Raw genomic sequence first — 22,014 nt, 5'->3', positions numbered from 1 at the left:
GAGGAGGTTACCAGCCGAAGGATGCAGTAGCAATAACAGGTATAGTTCCGCGGCGGCCGAGAAGACTCACCGCATAGGAATCGGGATGCGAGGCGAGGGATGCGGCGGGAAGGCCCCGACGGCTAAACGGAAGAGGCTGCAGGGCCGCCTCGGAATGGTCCAAGCATCGGATGCGATTGGGACGACTACCAGTGCCAACCCCTTATCCCGCGATGCGTCCGATACACAGATAGTTCCAAGGCGGCCGAGGAGCCTCACCGCATATCAATCGGGGTGCGAGGCGAGGGATGGGGCGGGAAGGCCCCAACGGCTAGACGGAAGAGGCTTCAGGGCCACCTCGGAATGGTCCAAGCATCGGACGCGCTTGGGGCGACTGCCAGTGCCAACCCCTTATCCCGCGATGCGTCCGATACACAGATGGTTCCAAGGCGGCCGAGGAGCCTCACCGCATAGCAATCGGGGGTGCGAGGCGAGGGATGGGGCGGGAAGGCCCCAACGGCTAGACGGAAGAGGCTTCAGGGCCGCCTAGGAATGGTCCAAGCATCGGACACGCTTGGGGCGACTACCAGTGACAGCCCCCTATCCCGCGATGCGTCCGATACGAAGATGGTTCCAAGGCGGGCCGAGGAGCCTCACCGCATAGCAATCGGGGTGCGAGGTGGGGGATGCGGCGAGATGGCCCCAACGGCTAGACGGAAGAGGCCACAGGGCCGCGTCGGAATAGTCCAAGCATCGGACGCGCTTGGGGCGACTACCAGTGACAACCCCTTATCCCGCGATGCGTCCGATACGAAGATAGTTCCAAGGCGGCCGAGGAGCCTCACCGCATAGCAATCGGGGTGCGAGGTGGGGGATGCGGCGAGATGGCCCCAACGGCTAGACGGAAGAGGCTGCAGGGCCGCCTCGGAATAGTCCAAGCATCGGACGCGCTTGGGGCCACTACCAGTGACAACCCCTTATCCCGCAATGCGTCCGATACGAAGATAGTTCCAAGGCGGCCGAAGAGCCTCACCGCATAGCAATCGGGGTGCGAGGTGGGGGATGCGGCGAGATGGCCCCAACGGCTAGACGGAAGAGGCCACAGGGCCGCCTCGGAATAGTCCAAGCATCGGACGCGCTTGGGGCGACTACCAGTGACAACCCCTTATCCCGCGATGCGTCCGATACGAAGATAGTTCCCAGGCGGCCGAGGAGCCTCACCGCATAGCAATCGGGGTGCGAGGCGAGGGATGCGGCGAGATGGCCCCAAAGGCTAGACGGAAGAGGCTGCAGGGCTGCCTCGGAATAGTCCAAGCATCGGACGCGCTTGGGGGCGACTACCACTGCCAACCCCCTTATCCCGCGATGCGTCCGATACACAGATAGTTCCGAGGCGGCCGAGGAGGTGGGGGGATGCAGCGAGATGGCCCCAACGGCTAGACGGAAGAGGCTGCAGGGCCGCCTCGGAATAGTCCAAGCATCGGACGCGCTTGGGGCGACTACCAGTGACAACCCCTTATCCCGCGATGCGTCCGATACACAGATAGTTCCGAGGCGGCCAAGGAGCCTCACCGCATAGCAATCGTGGTGCGAGGTGGGGGATGCGGCGAGATGGCCCCAACGGCTAGACGGAAGAGGCTGCAGGGCCGCCTCGGAATGGTCCAAGCATCGGATGCCGCTTGGGGCGACTACCACTGCCAACCCCTTATCCCGCGATGCGTCCGATACACAGATAGTTCCAAGGCGGCCGAGGAGCCTCACAGCATAGCAATCAGGGTGCGAGGCGAGGGATGCGGCGAGAAAGCCCCAACGGCTAGAGGGAAGAGGCTTCAGGTCCGCCTCGGAATGGTCCAAGCATCGGACGCGCTTGGGGCGACTACCAGTGACAACCCCTTATCCCGCGACGCGTCCGATACACAGATAGTTCCAAGGCGGCCGAGGAGCCTCACCGCATAGCAATCGGGGTGCGAGGCGAGGGATGCGGCGAGAAGGACCCAACGGCTACACGGAAGAGGCTTCGGGGCCGCCTCGGAATGGTCCAAGCATCGGACGCGCTTGGGGCGACTACCAGTGACAACCCCTTATCCCGCGACGCGTCCGATACACAGATAGTTCCAAGGCGGCCGAGGAGCCTCACCGCATAGCAATCGGGGTGCGAGGCGAGGGATGCGGCGAGAAGGACCCAACGGCTACACGGAAGAGGCTTCGGGGCCGCCTCGGAATGGTCCAAGCATCGGACGCGCTTGGGGCGACTACCAGTGACAACCCCTTATCCCGCGACGCGTCCGATACAATGATAGTTCCAAGGCGGCCGAGGAGCCTCACCGCATAGCAATCGGGGTTGCGAGGCGAGGGATGCGGCGAGAAGGACCAACGGCTAGACGGAAGAGGGCTTCGGGTCCGCCTCGGAATGGTCCAAGCATCGGACGCGCTTGGGGCGACTACCAGTGACAACCCCTTATCCCGCGACGCGTCCGATACACAGATAGTTCCAAGGCGGCCGAGGAGCCTCACCGCATAGCAATCGGGTGTGCGAGGCGAGGGATGCGGCGAGAAGGACCCAACGGCTAGACGGAAGAGGCTTCGGGTCCGCCTCGGAATGGTCCAAGCATCGGACGCGCTTGGGGCGACTACCAGTGACAACCCCTTATCCCGCGACGCGTCCGATACACAGATAGTTCCAAGGCGGGCCGAGGAGCCTCACCGCATAGCAATCGGGGTGCGAGGCGAGGGATGCGGCGAGAAGGACCCAACGTGCTAGACGGAAGAGGCTTCGGGTCCGCCTCGGAATGGTCCAAGCATCGGACGCGCTTGCGGGCGACTACCAGTGACAACCCCTTATCCCGCGACGCGTCCGATACACAGATAGTTCCGAAGGCGGCCGAGGAGCCTCACCGCATAGCAATCAGGGGTGCGAGGCGAAGGGATGCGGCGAGAAGGACCCAACGGCTAGACGGAAGAGGCTTCGGGTCCGCCTCGGAATGGTCTCAAGCATCGGACGCGCTTGGGGCGACTACCAGTGACAACCCCCTTATCCCGCGACGCGGTCCGATACACAGATAGTTCCGAGGCGGCCGAGGAGCCTCACCGCATAGCAATCGGGGTGCGAGGCGAGGGATGCGGCGAGAAGGACCCAACGGCTAGACGGAAGAGGCTTCAGGGCCGCCTCGGAATGGTCCAAGCATCGGACGCGCTTGGGGCGACTACCAGTGACAACCCCTTATCCCGCGACGCGTCCGATACACAGATAGTTCCGAGGCGGCCGAGGAGCCTCACCGCATAGCAATCGGGGTGCGAGGCGAGGGATGCGGCGAGAAGGACCCAACGGCTAGACGGAAGAGGCTTCAGGGCCGCCTCGGAATGGTCCAAGCATCGGACGCGCTTGGGGCGACTACCAGTGACAACCCCTTATCCCGCGACGCGTCCGATACACAGATAGTTCCGAGGCGGCCGAGGAGCCTCACCGCATAGCAATCGGGGTGCGAGGCGAGGGATGCGGCGAGAAGGACCCAACGGCTAGACGGAAGAGGCTTCAGGGCCGCCTCGGAATGGTCCAAGCATCCGGCCGGGCGACTACCAATGACAACCCCTTATCCCGCGACGCGTCCGATACACAGATAGTTCCGAGGCGGCCGAGGAGCCTCACCGCATAGCAATCGGGGTGCGAGGCGAGGGATGCGGCGAGAAGGACCCAACGGCTAGACGGAAGAGGCTTCAGGGCCGCCTCGGAATGGTCCAAGCATCGGACGCGCTTGGGGCGACTACCAGTGACAACCCCTTATCCCGCGACGCGTCCGATACACAGATAGTTCCGAGGCGGCCGAGGAGCCTCACCGCATAGCAATCGGGGTGCAAGGCGAGGGATGCGGCGAGAAGGACCCAACGGCTAGACGGAAGAGGCTTCAGGGCCGCCTCGGAATGGTCCAAGCATCGGACGCGCTTGGGGCGACTACCAGTGACAACCCCTTATCCCGCGACGCGTCCGATACACAGATAGTTCCGAGGCGGCCGAGGAGCCTCACCGCATAGCAATCGGGGTGCGAGGCGAGGGATGCGGCGAGAAGGACCCAACGGCTAGACGGAAGAGGCTTCAGGGCCGCCTCGGAATGGTCCAAGCATCGGACGCGCTTGGGGCGACTACCGTTGCCAACCCCTTATCCCGCGATGCGTCTGATACACAGATAGTTCCGAGGCGGCCGAGGAGCCTCACCGCATAGCAATCGGGTTGCGAGGCAGATTATTGGGAAGGGAACCCCCTGGGATGCGGCTCAAGCAGTGCCCAAAGGGACTGGAATGCGGAATCACATCGAGAGACCCAAATGCTATACGAGGGCTCAAATCGAATTATCGATTTGGCCACGACATGGACGCATCGGAACGACTACCTTTGCCGAACCACTCGCAATTGCATCCATACCGAAACCAATAGACATTTCCGTTAGAGCCCTCGCATAGCATTCGGGAATCTCGCATGCCCCTCTAAATCGACCAATGCTGGCGCTCAATGAAAATCCGAGCGCTACCACCGTTCGAGCGCCAGCATTGGTCGAGTTAGAGGGGCACGGGGGAGAATGCTCCAGTCAACACCTCCCCTATATAAGTTATTTGTCCGATTCTCGCACAACCGTAGTCTGCCTCGTCGAATCAAACAACGGTCCCAGATTCCGACTTCCGTTCCGTAGAGACCCAAAAGCTAGATGGAGGCTCGCAAGAAAGAGAGTCGGCGCATAGCAATCGGGTTTCTCGAACGTTTAGGGACCGAGCTCACTTGCGGATAGGGCAAAATCCGCCAAGCAACCCAAAAGCTAGACGGGGGCTCGAATCGAATCGCCTAGGCGGCCACAACAACGACGTGTTGGATCGACTACCAGTGCCAAACCATTCAGCAAGACTAGTCTGTGTCGAGGCCGGATAGAGATTCTCAGAGAGCGCCCGCATAGCATTTAGGAGACCTGCCGCGTCCCTCACACTCGACAAATGGTGGTGCACGTTTATAAATCCGAGCGATCCCAACCCTTTCAAGCACCAACATCGGTCGAGATAGAGGGGCACGGAGGGGGCTGCGTGAGACAACACAGTCCCCTATATAAGTTATTTGTCCGATTCTCACACATCCGAAGAATGGTCATCAAATCGGACAACAGCCCAAACTTCCGACTTCCGTCCCAGAAAGCCCAAGAGCTATCTAAAACGTTCATGGCCGGAACTCGATCGCGGCTATACCAGTCCGCCAAGCAACCCAAAAGCTAGACTGGAGCTCTAGTCGAATCACCTCTGTGGCCATTGCAAGGACGTGTTGGAGCGACTACCATTGCCGAACCATTCCGCAGGTCGAGTCCATACCAAGGCCGCATAGAGATTCACGATGAGCTCCTGCATAGCAATCAGGAGACTTGCCGTGTCCATCACAATCGATAAATCCTGGTGCAAGATTTTTGCATCCGAGCGCTCCAACCAGTCGAGCACCAGCATCAATCGACATAAACGGGCACGGGGGGAGGATGCTCGAGAACACTACCTCCCCTATATAAGTTATTTGTCCGATTCTCAAGCAGCCGAAGTCTGGTCATCGAATCGGGTCAAAGACCACAACTTCCGACTTTACCCACAATGCAAGTCATCGAATCGAACATCGGCCCCCGAGTCGGACTCCATGCGTATGTCAGGTCATCGGACCCAAATTCCGCCTTCCTGCGCATGGCGGGCCATCAATATCAACTCGGTCATCGGACCCAAACTCCGCCTTTTTGCGTATGGCACGCCTTCAAATCGGTCATCGGACCCAAATTCCGCCTTCCTGTGCATGGCGGGCCATCAACATCAACTCGGTCATCGGACCCAAATTCCGCCTTTCTGCGCATGGCACGCCATCAACTCGGTCATCGGACCCAAATTCCGCCTTCCTGCGCATGGCAGGTCATCGGACACAAATTCAGACCTCGCCAATATGCCTACGTATCGAATCGGTCATCGGACCCAACTTCCGACTTCATCCATACTGTAGGGTCTTTGAGGTTGGCGCGGTGCGCTCAACCCAGGGAGTCGACCCATCGAAGCATACACCTCCCCTATATAAGCTATTTGTCCGATTCCCACACCTGTGTAGTTTGCACCTCTGACCAGGACATCGACCCCAACTTCCGAACTCGACTGCAACGACGGCACCAGCGCCTTGGTGCGCACCTTGCGACGCACAGTCCCAACATTCGCCTTCCTGCACATGGCAGGTCATCGGACCCAAATTCCGACCTCGCGAGTATGCCTACATATCGAATCGGTCATCGGACCCAACTTCCGACTTCATCCATACCGTAGGGTCTTTGAGGTTGGCGCGGTGCGCTCAACCCGGGGAGTCGACCCAACGAAGCATACACCTCCCCTATATAAGCTATTTGTCCGATTCCCACACCTGTGTAGTTTGCACCTCCGATCAAGACATCGACCCCAACTTCCGAACTCGCCTCCAACGACCGAACCAGCGCCTTGGTGCGCACCTTGCAACGCACAGTGCCAACATTCGCCTTCCTGCACGTGGCAGGTCATCGGACCCAAATTCCGACCTCGCGAGTATGCCTACATATCGAATCGGTCATCGGACCCAACTTCCGACTTCATCCATACCGTAGGGTCTTTGAGGTTGGCGCGGTGCGCTCAACCCGGGGAGTCGACCCAACGAAGCATACACCTCCCCTATATAAGCTATTTGTCCGATTCCCACACCTGTGTAGCTTGCACCTCCGATCAGGACATCGACCCCAACTTCCGAACTCGACTAAAAAGACCGCACCAGCGCCTTGGTGTGCACCTTGCAACGCACAGTGTCAACATTCGCCTTCCTGCACATGGCAGGTCATCGGACCCAAATTCCGACCTCATGAGCATACCTACTAATCGAATCGGTCATCGGACCCAACTTCCGACTTCATCCATACCGTAGGGTCTTTGAGGTTGGCGCGGTGCGCTCAACCTGGGGAGTCGACCCATCGAAGCATACACCTCCCCTATATAAGCTATTTGTCCGATTCCGACACCTGTGTAGTTTGCACCTCCGCTCAGGACATCGACCCCAACTTCCGAACTCGCCTGCAACGACCGAACCAGCGCCTTGGTGCGCACCAAAAGTGCGCACTTTTGGAGGGCACTTTTGTGCGCTCCAAAGGTGCGCACTTTTGGAGGGCACTTTTCTGCGCTCCAAAGGTGCGCACTTTTGGAGGGCACTTTTTGGAGGGCACTTTTCTGCGCTCCAAAGGTGCGCACTTTTGGAGGGCACTTTTTGGAGGGCACTTTTCTGCGCTCCAAAGGTGCGCACTTTTGGAGGGCACTTTTTGGAGGGCACTTTTCTGCGCTCCAAAGGTGCGCACTTTTGGAGGGCACTTTTTGGAGGGCACTTTTCTGCGCTCCAAAGGTGCGCACTTTTGGAGGGCACTTTTTGGAGGGCACTTTTCTGCGCTCCAAAGGTGCGCACTTTTGGAGGGCACTTTTTGGAGGGCACTTTTCTGCGCTCCAAAGGTGCGCACTTTTGGAGGGCACTTTTTGGAGGGCACTTTTCTGCGCTCCAAAGGTGCGCACTTTTGGAGGGCACTTTTTGGAGGGCACTTTTCTGCGCTCCAAAGGTGCGCACTTTTGGAGGGCACTTTTTGGAGGGCACTTTTCTGCGCTCCAAAGGTGCGCACTTTTGGAGGGCACTTTTGTGCACTCCAAAGGTGCGCACTTTTGGAGGGCACTTTTCCTGTGCTCCAAAGGTGCACACCTAGGTGAGCACCTTCGACCACACCTTGTAGCACACCAAACTCTGACTTTCGACTTCATCCGCAATGCAGGGTCTTTGAGGTTGGCGCAATGCGCACAACCAGGGGAGTCGACCCATCAAACCCAACACCTCCCCTATATAAGCTATTTGTCTGATTCTCATACATGCGTAGCCTGCAGGAGCAATTAGGACATCGACCCCAACTTTCGGCTTCTAAACGAAAACAAGGTCTTTGAGGTTGGTGTAATGCGAACAACTAGGGGAGTCAACCCATCAAACCCAACACCTCCCCTATATAAGCTATTTGTCTGATTCTCATACATGTGTAGTCTACAGGAGCAATTAGGACATCGACCCCAACTTTTGACTTCTTAACGAAAACAAGGTCTTTGAGGTTGACGTAATGCGCACAACCAGGGGAGTCGACCCATCAAACCCAACACCTCCCCTATATAAGCTATTTGTCCGATTCTCATACATGTGTAGCCTGCAGGAGCCATTAGGACATTGACCCCAACTTTTGACTTCTTAACGAAAACAAGGTCTTTGAGGTTGGCGTAATGCGCACAACCAAGGGAGTTGACCCATCAAACCCAACACCTCCCCTATATAAGCTATTTGTCTGATTCTCATACATGTGTAGCCTGCAACAACGATTAGGACATCCACCCCAACTTCTGAATTCGTCTGCGTTGACCGCACCAAAGGTGCACGCCTTGGTGCTCACCAAAATCCGACTTCCGACTTCTTCTGCTATGCGGGGTCTTTGAGGTTGGCGCAGTGCGCACAACCAGGGGAGTCAACCCACCGAATGCAACACCTCCCCTATATAAGCTATTTGTCTGATTCTCATACATGCGTAGACTGCAGCAATGATTAGGACATCCACCCCAACTTTTGACTTCTTAAACAAGACAGGGTCTTTGAAGTTGGTGCAGTGCACACAACCAGGGGAGTCGACCCATCAAACGCAACACCTCCCCTATATAAAGCTATTTGTCCGATTCTCATACGTGTAGTCTGCAGCAGCGATTAGGACATCGACCCCAACTTCCGAATTCGTTTGCATTGACCGCACCAAAGGTGCACGCCTTGGTGTGCACCCTGGAGTGCACTTTGGTGCTCACCTCGGTGCACACTTTGGTGTGCACCTCGGTGTGCACCAAAGGTGCGCACCTTGGAGCGCACCAAAGGTGTACACTTTGGAGCGCACCACATAGGGTCTTTGAGAGGTTGGCGCAGTGCGCACACCAAGGTGGGTGTTGAGGTGCGTGCCGAGGTGGGTGGGTGCTAGGGTGCGCTCCATGGTGGGTGCCAGGGTGGGTGCGTGCTAGGGTGGATTCCAAAGAGGGTCATAGGGTGGGTGCCAAGGTGGGTTGGTGATATAGTGGGTTCAAAGGTGGGTACTAGGGTGGGTTCCAAGGTGGGTCACAAGTTGGGTGCCAGGATGCGTGGGTGTTAGGTTGGGTGCCAAGGTGGGCTCCTGCGTGGGTGGGTGCTAGGGTGGGTTTCAAGGTGGATGCGAGGGCGGGTGCCAAGGTGGGTAACAAGTTGGGTGTTAGGATGGGTGAGTGCTAGAGTGGGTGCCAAGGTGGGTGGGTGCTAAGGTGGATGCCAAGGTGGTTCACAGGGTGGGTGGGTTCTAGGGTGAGTTCCAAGGTGGGTCACAGGTTCAGTGCTAGGGTGGGTGTCAAGGCGGGTGTCGAGGTGCCTGGGTGCTAGGGTGTGGATGCCAATGTGGGTCATAGGGTGGGTACTAGGGTGGGCTGCAATGTGGGTGCCAAGGTGGGTAACATGCTCGGTGGGTTCTAAATTGGGTGCCAGGGTGGGTGTGCACCCACCTTGCCCGAGGTGGGTGCCAAGGTGCCAGTGTGGGTGGGTGCTAAGGTGGATGCCAAGGTGGGTGAGAAGGTGGGTGATAGGTTGAGTGGTAGGATGGGTGGGTGCCAAGATGGGTCACAGGGTGGGTGCAAGGGTGGGTAGGTGCTAGGGTTGGTGTCAGGGTGGGTGGGTGCTAGGTTGGGTTCCAAGGTGGGTGCGAGGGTGAGTGTCAAGGTGGGTCACAGGTTAGGTGCTAGGATGGGTGAGTGCTAGGGTGCAAAGGTGCCAGGGTGGGTGCTAGGATGGGTCGATGCTAGGGTGAGTGGCAAGGTGGGTCCACAAGTGTCAAGGTGGGTGCCGAGGTGGGTGCCAAGTCGGCGACTGCTATGGTGGATGCCAAGGTGGGTCACGGGGTGGGTGCCAAGTTGCTAGGTTGGGTTCCAAGGTGGGTGCCAACGTGGGTGCTAGGGTGCGTGGGTTAAAGGGTGTGTCACAACGTGGGTGCCAGGATGGGTGCGCACCCACACTGGCCAAGACGGGTGCGGGTGCAAGGTTGGGTTCCAAGCCCGGTCACAGGCTGGGTGCTAGGATGGGTGGGTGCCAAGGTGGGCACCAGGGTGGGTGCACCCACCCTGGCCAAGGTGGGTCACGGGGTGGGTCCTAGGGTGGGTAACGGGGTGGGTACTAAGGTGCGTGCCAAGGTGGGTCATAGGGTGGGTGCCAAGGTGGGCACCAGGGTGGGTGTGCACCAACCCTAGCCAGGGTAGGTCACGGGGTGGTTGTCGGGGTGGGCGTCAAGGAGCCAAGGTGGGTGGCAAGTAGCCAAGTTGCGTGCCAAGGTGGGTGTCGGGGTGGGTGCCAAGGATCCAAGGTGGGTGCCAAGGAACCAAGGTGGGTGTCTGGGTGGGTGCCGAGGTGGGAGCCAGGGTGGGTCCCAAGGTGAGTGCAAAGGTGGGTGCCAGGGTCAAGGTGAGTGCCAATGTGGGTTCCAAGGTGCCAGGGTCAGGGTGAGTGCCAATGTGGGTTCAAAGGTGCTAAGTTGGGTGCGAGGTTGGGTGCGAGGGTGGGTGGGTGCCAAGGTGTGCTAGGTGGAAGCCCGGGTGGGTCGGCATCCCATGGGTGTCGAGTTGGGTGCCTGATGGGTGCTTCTTGTCAAGTTTTAGTCGTCGGGACTCATTTCGAGCCTTAGAGGTCGTTTCTTGTCCGGTTGCCCTGTCTTCGACCTGGGAACCCAATTTTGGTCCTCGGGTCCCATTTTTTTTTGTCTCGCATCCCACTTTTGGCCTGTGGCCTTTTCGGGGTCGATTCTCGTTTTGGGCATCAGAGCATGTTTCTTCTCCTAAAACCCAATATTTGTTTATTAAGTCTCAGAACACATTTTTGTTCTCGTGGACCCATCATGGGTCTTGGAACGCATTTGTGGTCCTTGGGTCCCATTTTGCATCCCGAAACTTGTGTTTTGGTGCTTGATCCCTATTTTGGGTGCCCACCTTGCACCAAGTGCGCACCCGGGGCAAACCGAGCGCCTTGGTGCACCGGGGCAAGATCGAGCGTGCACCCGAGGCGCCCCGAACATGCACCAAGGTGCACTCGGCCCACATGTGAGCGCAGGTCGTTGCGCCCGAGGTGGTGTGTGGGCACCGCGTTGCAGACGGGACACTGCACGCACACGACGCCCCCTCCAGGTGCACGCACGTAGGCCGGGCCGGGTGCACACCCGACGCCCTAGCAAGGTGCGCGCACCCGGGCAGGGCTCACACTTGGCGAACGGGGCGCACTTCGCGAGGGAGGGTGTGCACCTCGACGGGGGTGGGTGGCCGGGGTGGATTCGCACGTGGGTCGCGGTTTGCTAAGTACACACTGCGACAAGCTCATAACGGGTGCGATCATACCAACATTAGTGCACCGGATCCCATCAGAACTCCGCAGTTAAGCGCGCTTGGGCCGGAGTAGTACTGGGATGGGTGACCTCCCGGGAAGTCCCGGTGTTGCACCCTTTTTTAGTTTTTCGCCGGGCGTCGCAATGCTATTTGAATAAACCTTTTGCCCGTTTGCGTTCTCGTCGGGGCCGGGCCGGGCCGGGGTGCGCTGCCCGCACTACCGCGCGCGCGGGGGCGACACCGAGCGCGCACCCGAGGCGCCCCGAGCACACAGGCCACGGTGCAACCCGGGCGTTGTGCGCGCACCCCGGTGCGCCCGAGGTGCTGCGCGCGCACCCAGGTGAAATCGGTGTGCACCTCGGCCAGTGCGCGCTCGGTCGAGTCGCGCACGTTGGCCAAGGTGCACGGTGATGTTTCTTACTCTAAGGTTCCGCACCAGACGCCCGGGACAGGTGAGCGAAGCTGGGCGGGGCCGGGTGCGCGGCCGGGGCAGGTGCACGCAGCTGGAGAGAGCTTTGGAGCACACTTCGGAGCGCACCAATGATGCGCTCCATTCAAAAGTTTCCTGAAAAGGCAAAAAAAGTTGAGATTATAGAATTTCCCACTTGAGAGATTGTAAAAAAAAAAAATTTAAAATGAAGGAAACGCGGGTGCCAAGGTGTGCGCAGCCCAGCCAAGGTGTGCGCACCAAGGCGCCCACCCTGGCGAAGGTGCACGCAAGGTGCGCACCCGAGGCAAACCGGACAATTAACCCAACTTTCGACTTCGCGCGCACCTTGGAGCGCACTTCGGAGCGCTCCTTGGTGCGCACCAATCTTGGGCACCTCGGAGTGCACCATGGCGCCCACCAAGGTGCGCACCCGGGGCAAACCGAGCTCCGACTTCGTGCGCACCTTGGAGCGCACGAAAGGTGCGCACCATGGCGCCCACCAAGGTGCGCAGCCCAGCCAAGCCGTGCGCATCAAGGTGCGCACCCTGGCGAAGGTGCGCACCCGGGGCAAACCGAGCTCCGACTTCGTGCGCACCTTGGAGCGCACAAAAGGTGCGCAACCCAGCCAAGGTGTGCGCACCCCGGTCAAACCGAGCTCCGAATCGTGCGCACCAGAGGTGCACGCCATCGTGCGCACCTTGGAGCACACTTCGGAGCCCTCCTTGGTGCGCGCCGATGTTGCGCACCTCGGAGCGCACCCGGGGAAAGCAATGCAATTAACCCGACTTTCGACTTCGTGGGCACCTCGGAGCGCTCTCGGGTTCGCACCTCGGAGCACACCGAGGTGCGCACCTTTGATGCGCTGCCTTCACCAATTTCCAGAAAAGGCAAGAAAACATTGAGAAGGTGTGCGCACCGAGGTGCCCACCCTGGCGAAGGTGCACGCGAGGTGCGCACCCGGGGCAAACCGGGCTCCGACTTCGTGCACGCCGCACCTTGGAGCACACTTCGGAGCGCTCCTTGGTGCGCACCAGGGCGCGCAACCCAGCCGAGGTGCCCACCCCGGCGAAGGTGCACGCGAGGTGCGCACCCGGGGCAAACCGGGCTCCGACTTCGTGCACGCCATGGTGCCCACCGCGGCGAAGGTGCACGCGAGGTGCGCACCCGGGGCAAACCGGGCTCCGACTTCGTGCACGCCGCACCTTGGAGCACACTTCGGAGCGCTCCTTGGTGCGCACCATGGTGCCCACCAGGGCGCGCAACCCCGCCGAAGGTGCACGCGAGGTGCGCACCCGGGGCAAACCGGGCTCCGACTTCGTGCACGCCGCACCTTGGAGCACACTTCGGAGCGCTCCTTGGTGCGCACCATGGTGCCCACCAGGGCGCGCAACCCCGCCGAAGGTGCACGCGAGGTGCGCACCCGGGGCAAACCGGGCTCCGACTTCGTGCACGCCATGGTGCGCACCGCGGCGAAGGTGCGCACCCGGGGCAAACCGGGCTCCGACTTCGTGCACGCCGCACCTTGGAGCACACTTCGGAGCGCTCCTTGGTGCGCACCAGGGCGCGCAACCCAGCCGAGGTGCCCACCCCGGCGAAGGTGCACGCGAGGTGCGTACCCGGGGCAAACCGGGCTCCGACTTCGTGCACGCCGCACCTTGGAGCACACTTCGGAGCGCTCCTTGGTGCGCACCATGGTGCCCACCAGGCCGCGCAACCCAGCCAAGGTGTGCGCACCAAGGTGCACGCGAGGTGCGCACCCGGGGCAAACCGGGGTCCGACTTCGTGCACGCCGCACCTTGGAGCACACATCGGGGCGCTCCCGGGTTCGCACCGGCGTTGCGCACCGTGGTGGGCACCTCGGAGCACACCAAGGTGGGCAGCGAGGTGCGCACCTTTGATGCGATGCCTTCACTAATTTCCATAAAAGGCAAAAAAAAAACGAGATTTTAAAATTTCCGTTTTGAAAGATAGTGAGAAAAAGGGAATGCTGGTGCCATCTTGAGCCCGCCCTGGTGCGCAGCCCAGCCAAGGTGTGCGCACCAAGGTGCCCACCCTGGCGAAGGTGCGCGCCCGGGCAATTAACCCAACTTCCAACTTCGCGCGCGCCAGGGTGGGAGCGCACCCAACAACCGGGCCTGGGAAGAGCCAATGCGAGAAACCCCACCAAACGCTCTGACAAAAAAAGAGGGGGCGCTCCAGTAACCCCGCTTCGGAGCGCACCCTGGGCAAACCCAGCCAAGGTGCCCACCCCGGCCAAGGTGCAGGCGAGGTGCGCACCCGGGGCAAACCGGGCTCCGACAACGTGCACGCCGCACCTTGGAGCACACTTCGTAGCGCTCCCGGGTGCGCACCTCAGAGCACACCAAGGTGGGCAGCGAGGTGCGCACCTTTGATGCGCTGCCTTCACTAATTTCCAGAAAAGGCAAAAAAAAAAGGAGATTTTAAAATTTCCGTTTTGAAAGATAGTGAAAAAAACGGAACGCGCGTGCCATCTTGAGCCCGCCCTGGTGCGCAGCCCAGGTAAGGTGCCCACCCTGGCAAAGGTGCGCACCCGGGCAATTAACCCTACTTCCGACTTCGTGCGCGCCAGGGTGGCAACCGGGCCTCGGAAGAGCCAATGCGAGAAACCCCACCAAACGCTCCGACAAAAAAAGAGGCGGCGCTCCAATAACCCCGCTTCGGAGCGCAGCCGGGGCAAACCCAGCCAAGGTGCCCACCCCGACGAAGGTGCACGCGAGGTGCGCACCCGGGGCAAACCGGGCTCCGACAACGTGCACGCAGCACCTTGGAGCACACTTCGAAGCACTCCCGGGTGCCCACCGGCGTTGCGCACCGTGGTGGGCAGCGAGGTGCGCACCTTTGATGCGCTGCCTTCACTAATTTCCAGAAAAAGGCAAACAAAAATGAGATTTTAAAATTTCCGTTTTGAAAGATAGTGAAAAAAAAGGAACGCGGGTGCCATCTTGAGCCCGCCCTGGTGCGCAGCCCAGGCAAGGCATGCGCACCAAGGTGCCCACCCGAGGTGCACACGCGGGGCAAACCGGGCTCCGACTTCGTGCAGGCCGCACCTTGGAGCACACTTCGGAGCGCTCCTTGGTGCGCACCATGGTGCCCACCAGGGCGCGCAACCCAGCCAAGGTCTGCACACCAAGGTGCCCACCCCGGCGAAGGTGCACGCGAGGTGCGCACCCGGGGCAAACCGGGCTCCGACTTCGTGCACGCCATGGTGCCCACCGCGGCGAAGGTGCACGCGAGGTGCGCACCCGGGGCAAACCGGGCTCCGACTTCGTGCACGCCGCACCTTGGAGCACACTTCGGAGCGCTCCTTGGTGCGCACCATGGTGCCCACCAGGGCGCGCAACCCAGCCAAGGTGTGCGCACCAAGGTGCACGCGAGGTGCGCACCCGGGGCAAACCGGGGTCCGACTTCGTGCACGCCGCACCTTGGAGCACACATCGGAGCGCTCCCAGGTTCGCACCAGCGTTGCGCACCTTTGATGCGCTGCCTTCACTAATTTCCAGAAAAGGCAAAAAAAAACGATATTTTAAAATTTCCGTTCTGAAAGATAGTGAAAAAAACGGAACGCGGGTGCCATCTTGAGCCCTTCCTGGTGCGCAGCCCAGGCAAGTTGTGCGCACCAAGGTGCCCACCCTGGCGGAGGTGCGCGCCCGGGGCAAACCGGGCTCCGACTTCGTGCACTGCATGGTGCCCACCAAGGCGCGCAACCCAGCCAAGGTGCCCACCGCAGCGAAGGTGCACGCGAGGTGCACACCCGGGGCAAACCGGGCTCCGACTTCGTGCACGCCGCACCTTGGAGCACACTTCAGAGCGCTCCTTGGTGCGCACCAGGGCGCGCAACCCAGCCGAGGTGCCCACCCCGGCGAAGGTGCACGCGAGGTGCGCACCCGGGGCAAACCGGGCTCCGACTTCGTGCACGCCATGGTGCCCACCGCGGCGAAGGTGCGCACCCGGGGCAAACCGGGCTCCGACTTCGTGCACGCCGCACCTTGGAGCACACTTCGGAGCGCTCCTTGGTGCGCACCATGGTGCCCACCAGGCCGCGCAACCCAGCCAAGGTGTGCGCACCAAGGTGCACGCGAGGTGCGCACCCGGGGCAAACCGGGGTCCGACTTCGTGCACGCCGCACCTTGGAGCACACATCGGGGCGCTCCCGGGTTCGCACCGGCGTTGCGCACCGTGGTGGGCACCTCGGAGCACACCAAGGTGGGCAGCGAGGTGCGCACCTTTGATGCGATGCCTTCACTAATTTCCATAAAAGGCAAAAAAAAAACGAGATTTTAAAATTTCCGTTTTGAAAGATAGTGAGAAAAAGGGAATGCTGGTGCCATCTTGAGCCCGCCCTGGTGCGCAGCCCAGCCAAGGTTTGCGCACCAAGGTGCCCACCCTGGCGAAGGTGCGCGCCCGGGCAATTAACCCAACTTCCAACTTCGCGCGCGCCAGGGTGGGAGCGCACCCAACAACCGGGCCTGGGAAGAGCCAATGCGAGAAACCCCACCAAACTCTCTGACAAAAAAAGAGGGGGCGCTCCAGTAACCCCGCTTCGGAGCGCACCCTGGGCAAACCCAGCCAAGGTGCCCACCCCGGCCAAGGTGCAGGCGAGGTGCGCACCCGGGGCAAACCGGGCTCCGACAACGTGCACGCCGCACCTTGGAGCACACTTCGTAGCGCTCCCGGGTGCGCACCTCAGAGCACACCAAGGTGGGCAGCGAGGTGCGCACCTTTGATGCGCTGCCTTCACTAATTTCCAGAAAAGGCAAAAAAAAAAGGAGATTTTAAAATTTCCGTTTTGAAAGATAGTGAAAAAAACGGAACGCGCGTGCCATCTTGAGCCCGCCCTGGTGCGCAGCCCAGGTAAGGTGCCACCCTGGCAAAGGTGCGCACCCGGGCAATTAACCCTACTTCCGACTTCGTGCGCGCCAGGGTGGCAACCGGGCCTCGGAAGAGCCAATGCGAGAAACCCCACCAAACGCTCCGACAAAAAAAGAGGCGGCGCTCCAATAACCCCGCTTCGGAGCGCAGCCGGGGCAAACCAAGCCAAGGTGCCCACCCCGACGAAGGTGCACGCGAGGTGCGCACCCGGGGCAAACCGGGCTCCGACAACGTGCACGCAGCACCTTGGAGCACACTTCGAAGCACTCCCGGGTGCCCACCGGCGTTGCGCACCGTGGTGGGCAGCGAGGTGCGCACCTTTGATGCGCTGCCTTCACTAATTTCCAGAAAAAGGCAAAAAAAAATGAGATTTTAAAATTTCCGTTTTGAAAGATAGTGAAAAAAAAGGAACGCGGGTGCCATCTTGAGCCCGCCCTGGTGCGCAGCCCAGGCAAGGCATGCGCACCAAGGTGCCCACCCGAGGTGCACACCCGGGGCAAACCGGGCTCCGACTTCGTGCAGGCCGCACCTTGGAGCACACTTCGGAGCGCTCCTTGGTGCGCACCATGGTGCCCACCAGGGCGCACCCGGGGCAAACCGGGCTCCGACTTCGTGCACGCCGCACCTTGGAGCACACATCGGAGCGCTCCCAGGTTCGCACCAGCGTTGCGCACCTTTGATGCGCTGCCTTCACTAATTTCCAGAAAAGGCAAAAAAAAACGATATTTTAAAATTTCCGTTCTGAAAGATAGTGAAAAAAACGGAACGCGGGTGCCATCTTGAGCCCTTCCTGGTGCGCAGCCCAGGCAAGTTGTGCGCACCAAGGTGCCCACCCTGGCGGAGGTGCGCGCCCGGGGCAAACCGGGCTCCGACTTCGTGCACTGCATGGTGCCCACCAAGGCGCGCAACCCAGCCAAGGTGCCCACCGCAGCGAAGGTGCACGCGAGGTGCGCACCCGAGGTGCACACCCGGGGCAAACCGGGCTCCGACTTCGTGCACGCCGCACCTTGGAGCACACTTCAGAGCGCTCCTTGGTACGCACCAGGGCGCGCAACCCAGCCAAGGTGCTCACCCCGGCGAAGGTGCACGCGAGGTGCGCACCCGGGGCAAACCGGGCTCGAACTTCGTGCACGCCGCACCTTGGAGCACACATCGGAGCGCTCCCGGGTTCGCACCAGCATTGCGCACCTTTGATGCGCTGCCTTCACTAATTTCCAGAAAAGGCAAAAAAAAGAAAAAAATGAGATTTTAAAATTTCCGTTTTGAAAGATAGTGAAAAAAACGGAACGCGGGTGCCATCTTGAGCCCGCCCTGGTGTGCAGCCCAGGCAAGTTGTGCGCACCAAGGCACCCACCCTGGCCAAGGTGGGTCACGGGGTGGGTCCTAGGGTGGGTAACGGGGTGGGTACTAAGGTGCGTGCCAAGGTGGGTCATAGGGTGGGTGCCAAGGTGGGCACCAGGGTGGGTGTGCACCAACCCTAGCCAGGGTAGGTCACGGGGTGGTTGTCGGGGTGGGCGTCAAGGAGCCAAGGTGGGTGGCAAGTAGCCAAGTTGCGTGCCAAGGTGGGTGTCGGGGTGGGTGCCAAGGATCCAAGGTGGGTGCCAAGGAACCAAGGTGGGTGTCTGGGTGGGTGCCGAGGTGGGAGCCAGGGTGGGTCCCAAGGTGAGTGCAAAGGTGGGTGCCAGGGTCAAGGTGAGTGCCAATGTGGGTTCCAAGGTGCCAGGGTCAGGGTGAGTGCCAATGTGGGTTCAAAGGTGCTAAGTTGGGTGCGAGGTTGGGTGCGAGGGTGGGTGGGTGCCAAGGTGTGCTAGGTGGAAGCCCGGGTGGGTCGGCATCCCATGGGTGTCGAGTTGGGTGCCTGATGGGTGCTTCTTGTCAAGTTTTAGTCGTCGGGACTCATTTCGAGCCTTAGAGGTCGTTTCTTGTCCGGTTGCCCTGTCTTCGACCTGGGAACCCAATTTTGGTCCTCGGGTCCCATTTTTTTTTGTCTCGCATCCCACTTTTGGCCTGTGGCCTTTTCGGGGTCGATTCTCGTTTTGGGCATCAGAGCATGTTTCTTCTCCTAAAACCCAATATTTGTTTATTAAGTCTCGGAACACATTTTTGTTCTCGTGGACCCATCATGGGTCTTGGAACGCATTTGTGGTCCTTGGGTCCCATTTTGCATCCCGAAACTTGTGTTTTGGTGCTTGATCCCTATTTTGGGTGCCCACCTTGCACCAAGTGCGCACCCGGGGCAAACCGAGCGCCTTGGTGCACCGGGGCAAGATCGAGCGTGCACCCGAGGCGCCCCGAACATGCACCAAGGTGCACTCGGCCCACATGTGAGCGCAGGTCGTTGCGCCCGAGGTGGTGTGTGGGCACCGCGTTGCAGACGGGACACTGCACGCACACGACGCCCCCTCCAGGTGCACGCACGTAGGCCGGGCCGGGTGCACACCCGACGCCCTAGCAAGGTGCGCGCACCCGGGCAGGGCTCACACTTGGCGAACGGGGCGCACTTCGCGAGGGAGGGTGTGCACCTCGACGGGGGTGGGTGGCCGGGGTGGATTCGCACGTGGGTCGCGGTTTGCTAAGTACACACTGCGACAAGCTCATAACGGGTGCAATCATACCAGCGTTAGTGCACCGGATCCCATCAGAACTCCGCAGTTAAGCGCGCTTGGGCCGGAGTAGTACTGGGATGGGTGACCTCCCGGGAAGTCCCGGTGTTGCACCCTTTTTTAGTTTTTCGCCGGGCGTCGCAATGCTATTTGAATAAACCTTTTGCCCGTTTGCGTTCTCGTCGGGGCCGGGCCGGGCCGGGGTGCGCTGCCCGCACTACCGCGCGCGCGGGGGCGACACCGAGCGCGCACCCGAGGCGCCCCGAGCACACAGGCCACGGTGCAACCCGGGCGTTGTGCGCGCACCCCGGTGCGCCCGAGGTGCTGCGCGCGCACCCAGGTGAAATCGGTGTGCACCTCGGCCAGTGCGCGCTCGGTCGAGTCGCGCACGTTGGCCAAGGTGCACGGTGATGTTTCTTACTCTAAGGTTCCGCACCAGACGCCCGGGACAGGTGAGCGAAGCTGGGCGGGGCCGGGTGCGCGGCCGGGGCAGGTGCACGCAGCTGGAGAGAGCTTTGGAGCACACTTCGGAGCGCACCAATGATGCGCTCCATTCAAAAGTTTCCTGAAAAGGCAAAAAAAGTTGAGATTATAGAATTTCCCACTTGAGAGATTGTAAAAAAAAAAAATTTAAAATGAAGGAAACGCGGGTGCCAAGGTGTGCGCAGCCCAGCCAAGGTGTGCGCACCAAGGCGCCCACCCTGGCGAAGGTGCACGCAAGGTGCGCACCCGAGGCAAACCGGACAATTAACCCAACTTTCGACTTCGCGCGCACCTTGGAGCGCACTTCGGAGCGCTCCTTGGTGCGCACCAATCTTGGGCACCTCGGAGTGCACCATGGCGCCCACCAAGGTGCGCACCCGGGGCAAACCGAGCTCCGACTTCGTGCGCACCTTGGAGCGCACGAAAGGTGCGCACCATGGCGCCCACCAAGGTGCGCAGCCCAGCCAAGGCGTGCGCATCAAGGTGCGCACCCTGGCGAAGGTGCGCACCCGGGGCAAACCGAGCTCCGACTTCGTGCGCACCTTGGAGCGCACAAAAGGTGCGCAACCCAGCCAAGGTGTGCGCACCCCGGTCAAACCGAGCTCCGAATCGTGCGCACCAGAGGTGCACGCCATCGTGCGCACCTTGGAGCACACTTCGGAGCCCTCCTTGGTGCGCGCCGATGTTGCGCACCTCGGAGCGCACCCGGGGAAAACAATGCAATTAACCCGACTTTCGACTTCGTGGGCACCTCGGAGCGCTCTCGGGTTCGCACCTCGGAGCACACCGAGGTGCGCACCTTTGATGCGCTGCCTTCACCAATTTCCAGAAAAGGCAAGAAAACATTGAGAAGGTGTGCGCACCGAGGTGCCCACCCTGGCGAAGGTGCACGCGAGGTGCGCACCCGGGGCAAACCGGGCTCCGACTTCGTGCACGCCGCACCTTGGAGCACACTTCGGAGCGCTCCTTGGTGCGCACCAGGGCGCGCAACCCAGCCGAGGTGCCCACCCCGGCGAAGGTGCACGCGAGGTGCGCACCCGGGGCAAACCGGGCTCCGACTTCGTGCACGCCATGGTGCCCACCGCGGCGAAGGTGCACGCGAGGTGCGCACCCGGGGCAAACCGGGCTCCGACTTCGTGCACGCCGCACCTTGGAGCACACTTCGGAGCGCTCCTTGGTGCGCACCATGGTGCCCACCAGGGCGCGCAACCCCGCCGAAGGTGCACGCGAGGTGCGCACCCGGGGCAAACCGGGCTCCGACTTCGTGCACGCCGCACCTTGGAGCACACTTCGGAGCGCTCCTTGGTGCGCACCATGGTGCCCACCAGGGCGCGCAACCCCGCCGAAGGTGCACGCGAGGTGCGCACCCGGGGCAAACCGGGCTCCGACTTCGTGCACGCCATGGTGCGCACCGCGGCGAAGGTGCGCACCCGGGGCAAACCGGGCTCCGACTTCGTGCACGCCGCACCTTGGAGCACACTTCGGAGCGCTCCTTGGTGCGCACCAGGGCGCGCAACCCAGCCGAGGTGCCCACCCCGGCGAAGGTGCACGCGAGGTGCGTACCCGGGGCAAACCGGGCTCCGACTTCGTGCACGCCGCACCTTGGAGCACACTTCGGAGCGCTCCTTGGTGCGCACCATGGTGCCCACCAGGCCGCGCAACCCAGCCAAGGTGTGCGCACCAAGGTGCACGCGAGGTGCGCACCCGGGGCAAACCGGGGTCCGACTTCGTGCACGCCGCACCTTGGAGCACACATCGGGGCGCTCCCGGGTTCGCACCGGCGTTGCGCACCGTGGTGGGCACCTCGGAGCACACCAAGGTGGGCAGCGAGGTGCGCACCTTTGATGCGATGCCTTCACTAATTTCCATAAAAGGCAAAAAAAAAACGAGATTTTAAAATTTCCGTTTTGAAAGATAGTGAGAAAAAGGGAATGCTGGTGCCATCTTGAGCCCGCCCTGGTGCGCAGCCCAGCCAAGGTGTGCGCACCAAGGTGCCCACCCTGGCGAAGGTGCGCGCCCGGGCAATTAACCCAACTTCCAACTTCGCGCGCGCCAGGGTGGGAGCGCACCCAACAACCGGGCCTGGGAAGAGCCAATGCGAGAAACCCCACCAAACGCTCTGACAAAAAAAGAGGGGGCGCTCCAGTAACCCCGCTTCGGAGCGCACCCTGGGCAAAC

General features: G+C 61.0%; 2 non-coding genes across 2 annotated transcripts; both read left to right on the top strand.

The window, feature by feature from the left end:
- The first annotated feature begins 11,428 nt into the window (after positions 1-11,428).
- LOC131870656 (5S ribosomal RNA) lies at positions 11,429-11,547 on the top strand. Its single transcript, XR_009368961.1, has one exon. It is a non-coding gene; the product is annotated as a 5S ribosomal RNA (ribosomal RNA).
- Positions 11,548-19,351: 7,804 nt separating this feature from the next.
- LOC131870676 (5S ribosomal RNA) lies at positions 19,352-19,470 on the top strand. Its single transcript, XR_009368980.1, has one exon. It is a non-coding gene; the product is annotated as a 5S ribosomal RNA (ribosomal RNA).
- Positions 19,471-22,014: the final 2,544 nt, after the last annotated feature.

The sequence above is a fragment of the Cryptomeria japonica genome, unplaced genomic scaffold (assembly GCF_030272615.1).
Source record: "Cryptomeria japonica unplaced genomic scaffold, Sugi_1.0 HiC_scaffold_341, whole genome shotgun sequence".
Lineage (NCBI taxonomy): Eukaryota > Viridiplantae > Streptophyta > Pinopsida > Cupressales > Cupressaceae > Cryptomeria > Cryptomeria japonica.
The sequence above is the reverse complement of the archived record's forward strand: the minus strand, read 5'-3'. Positions and strand labels throughout refer to the sequence as shown.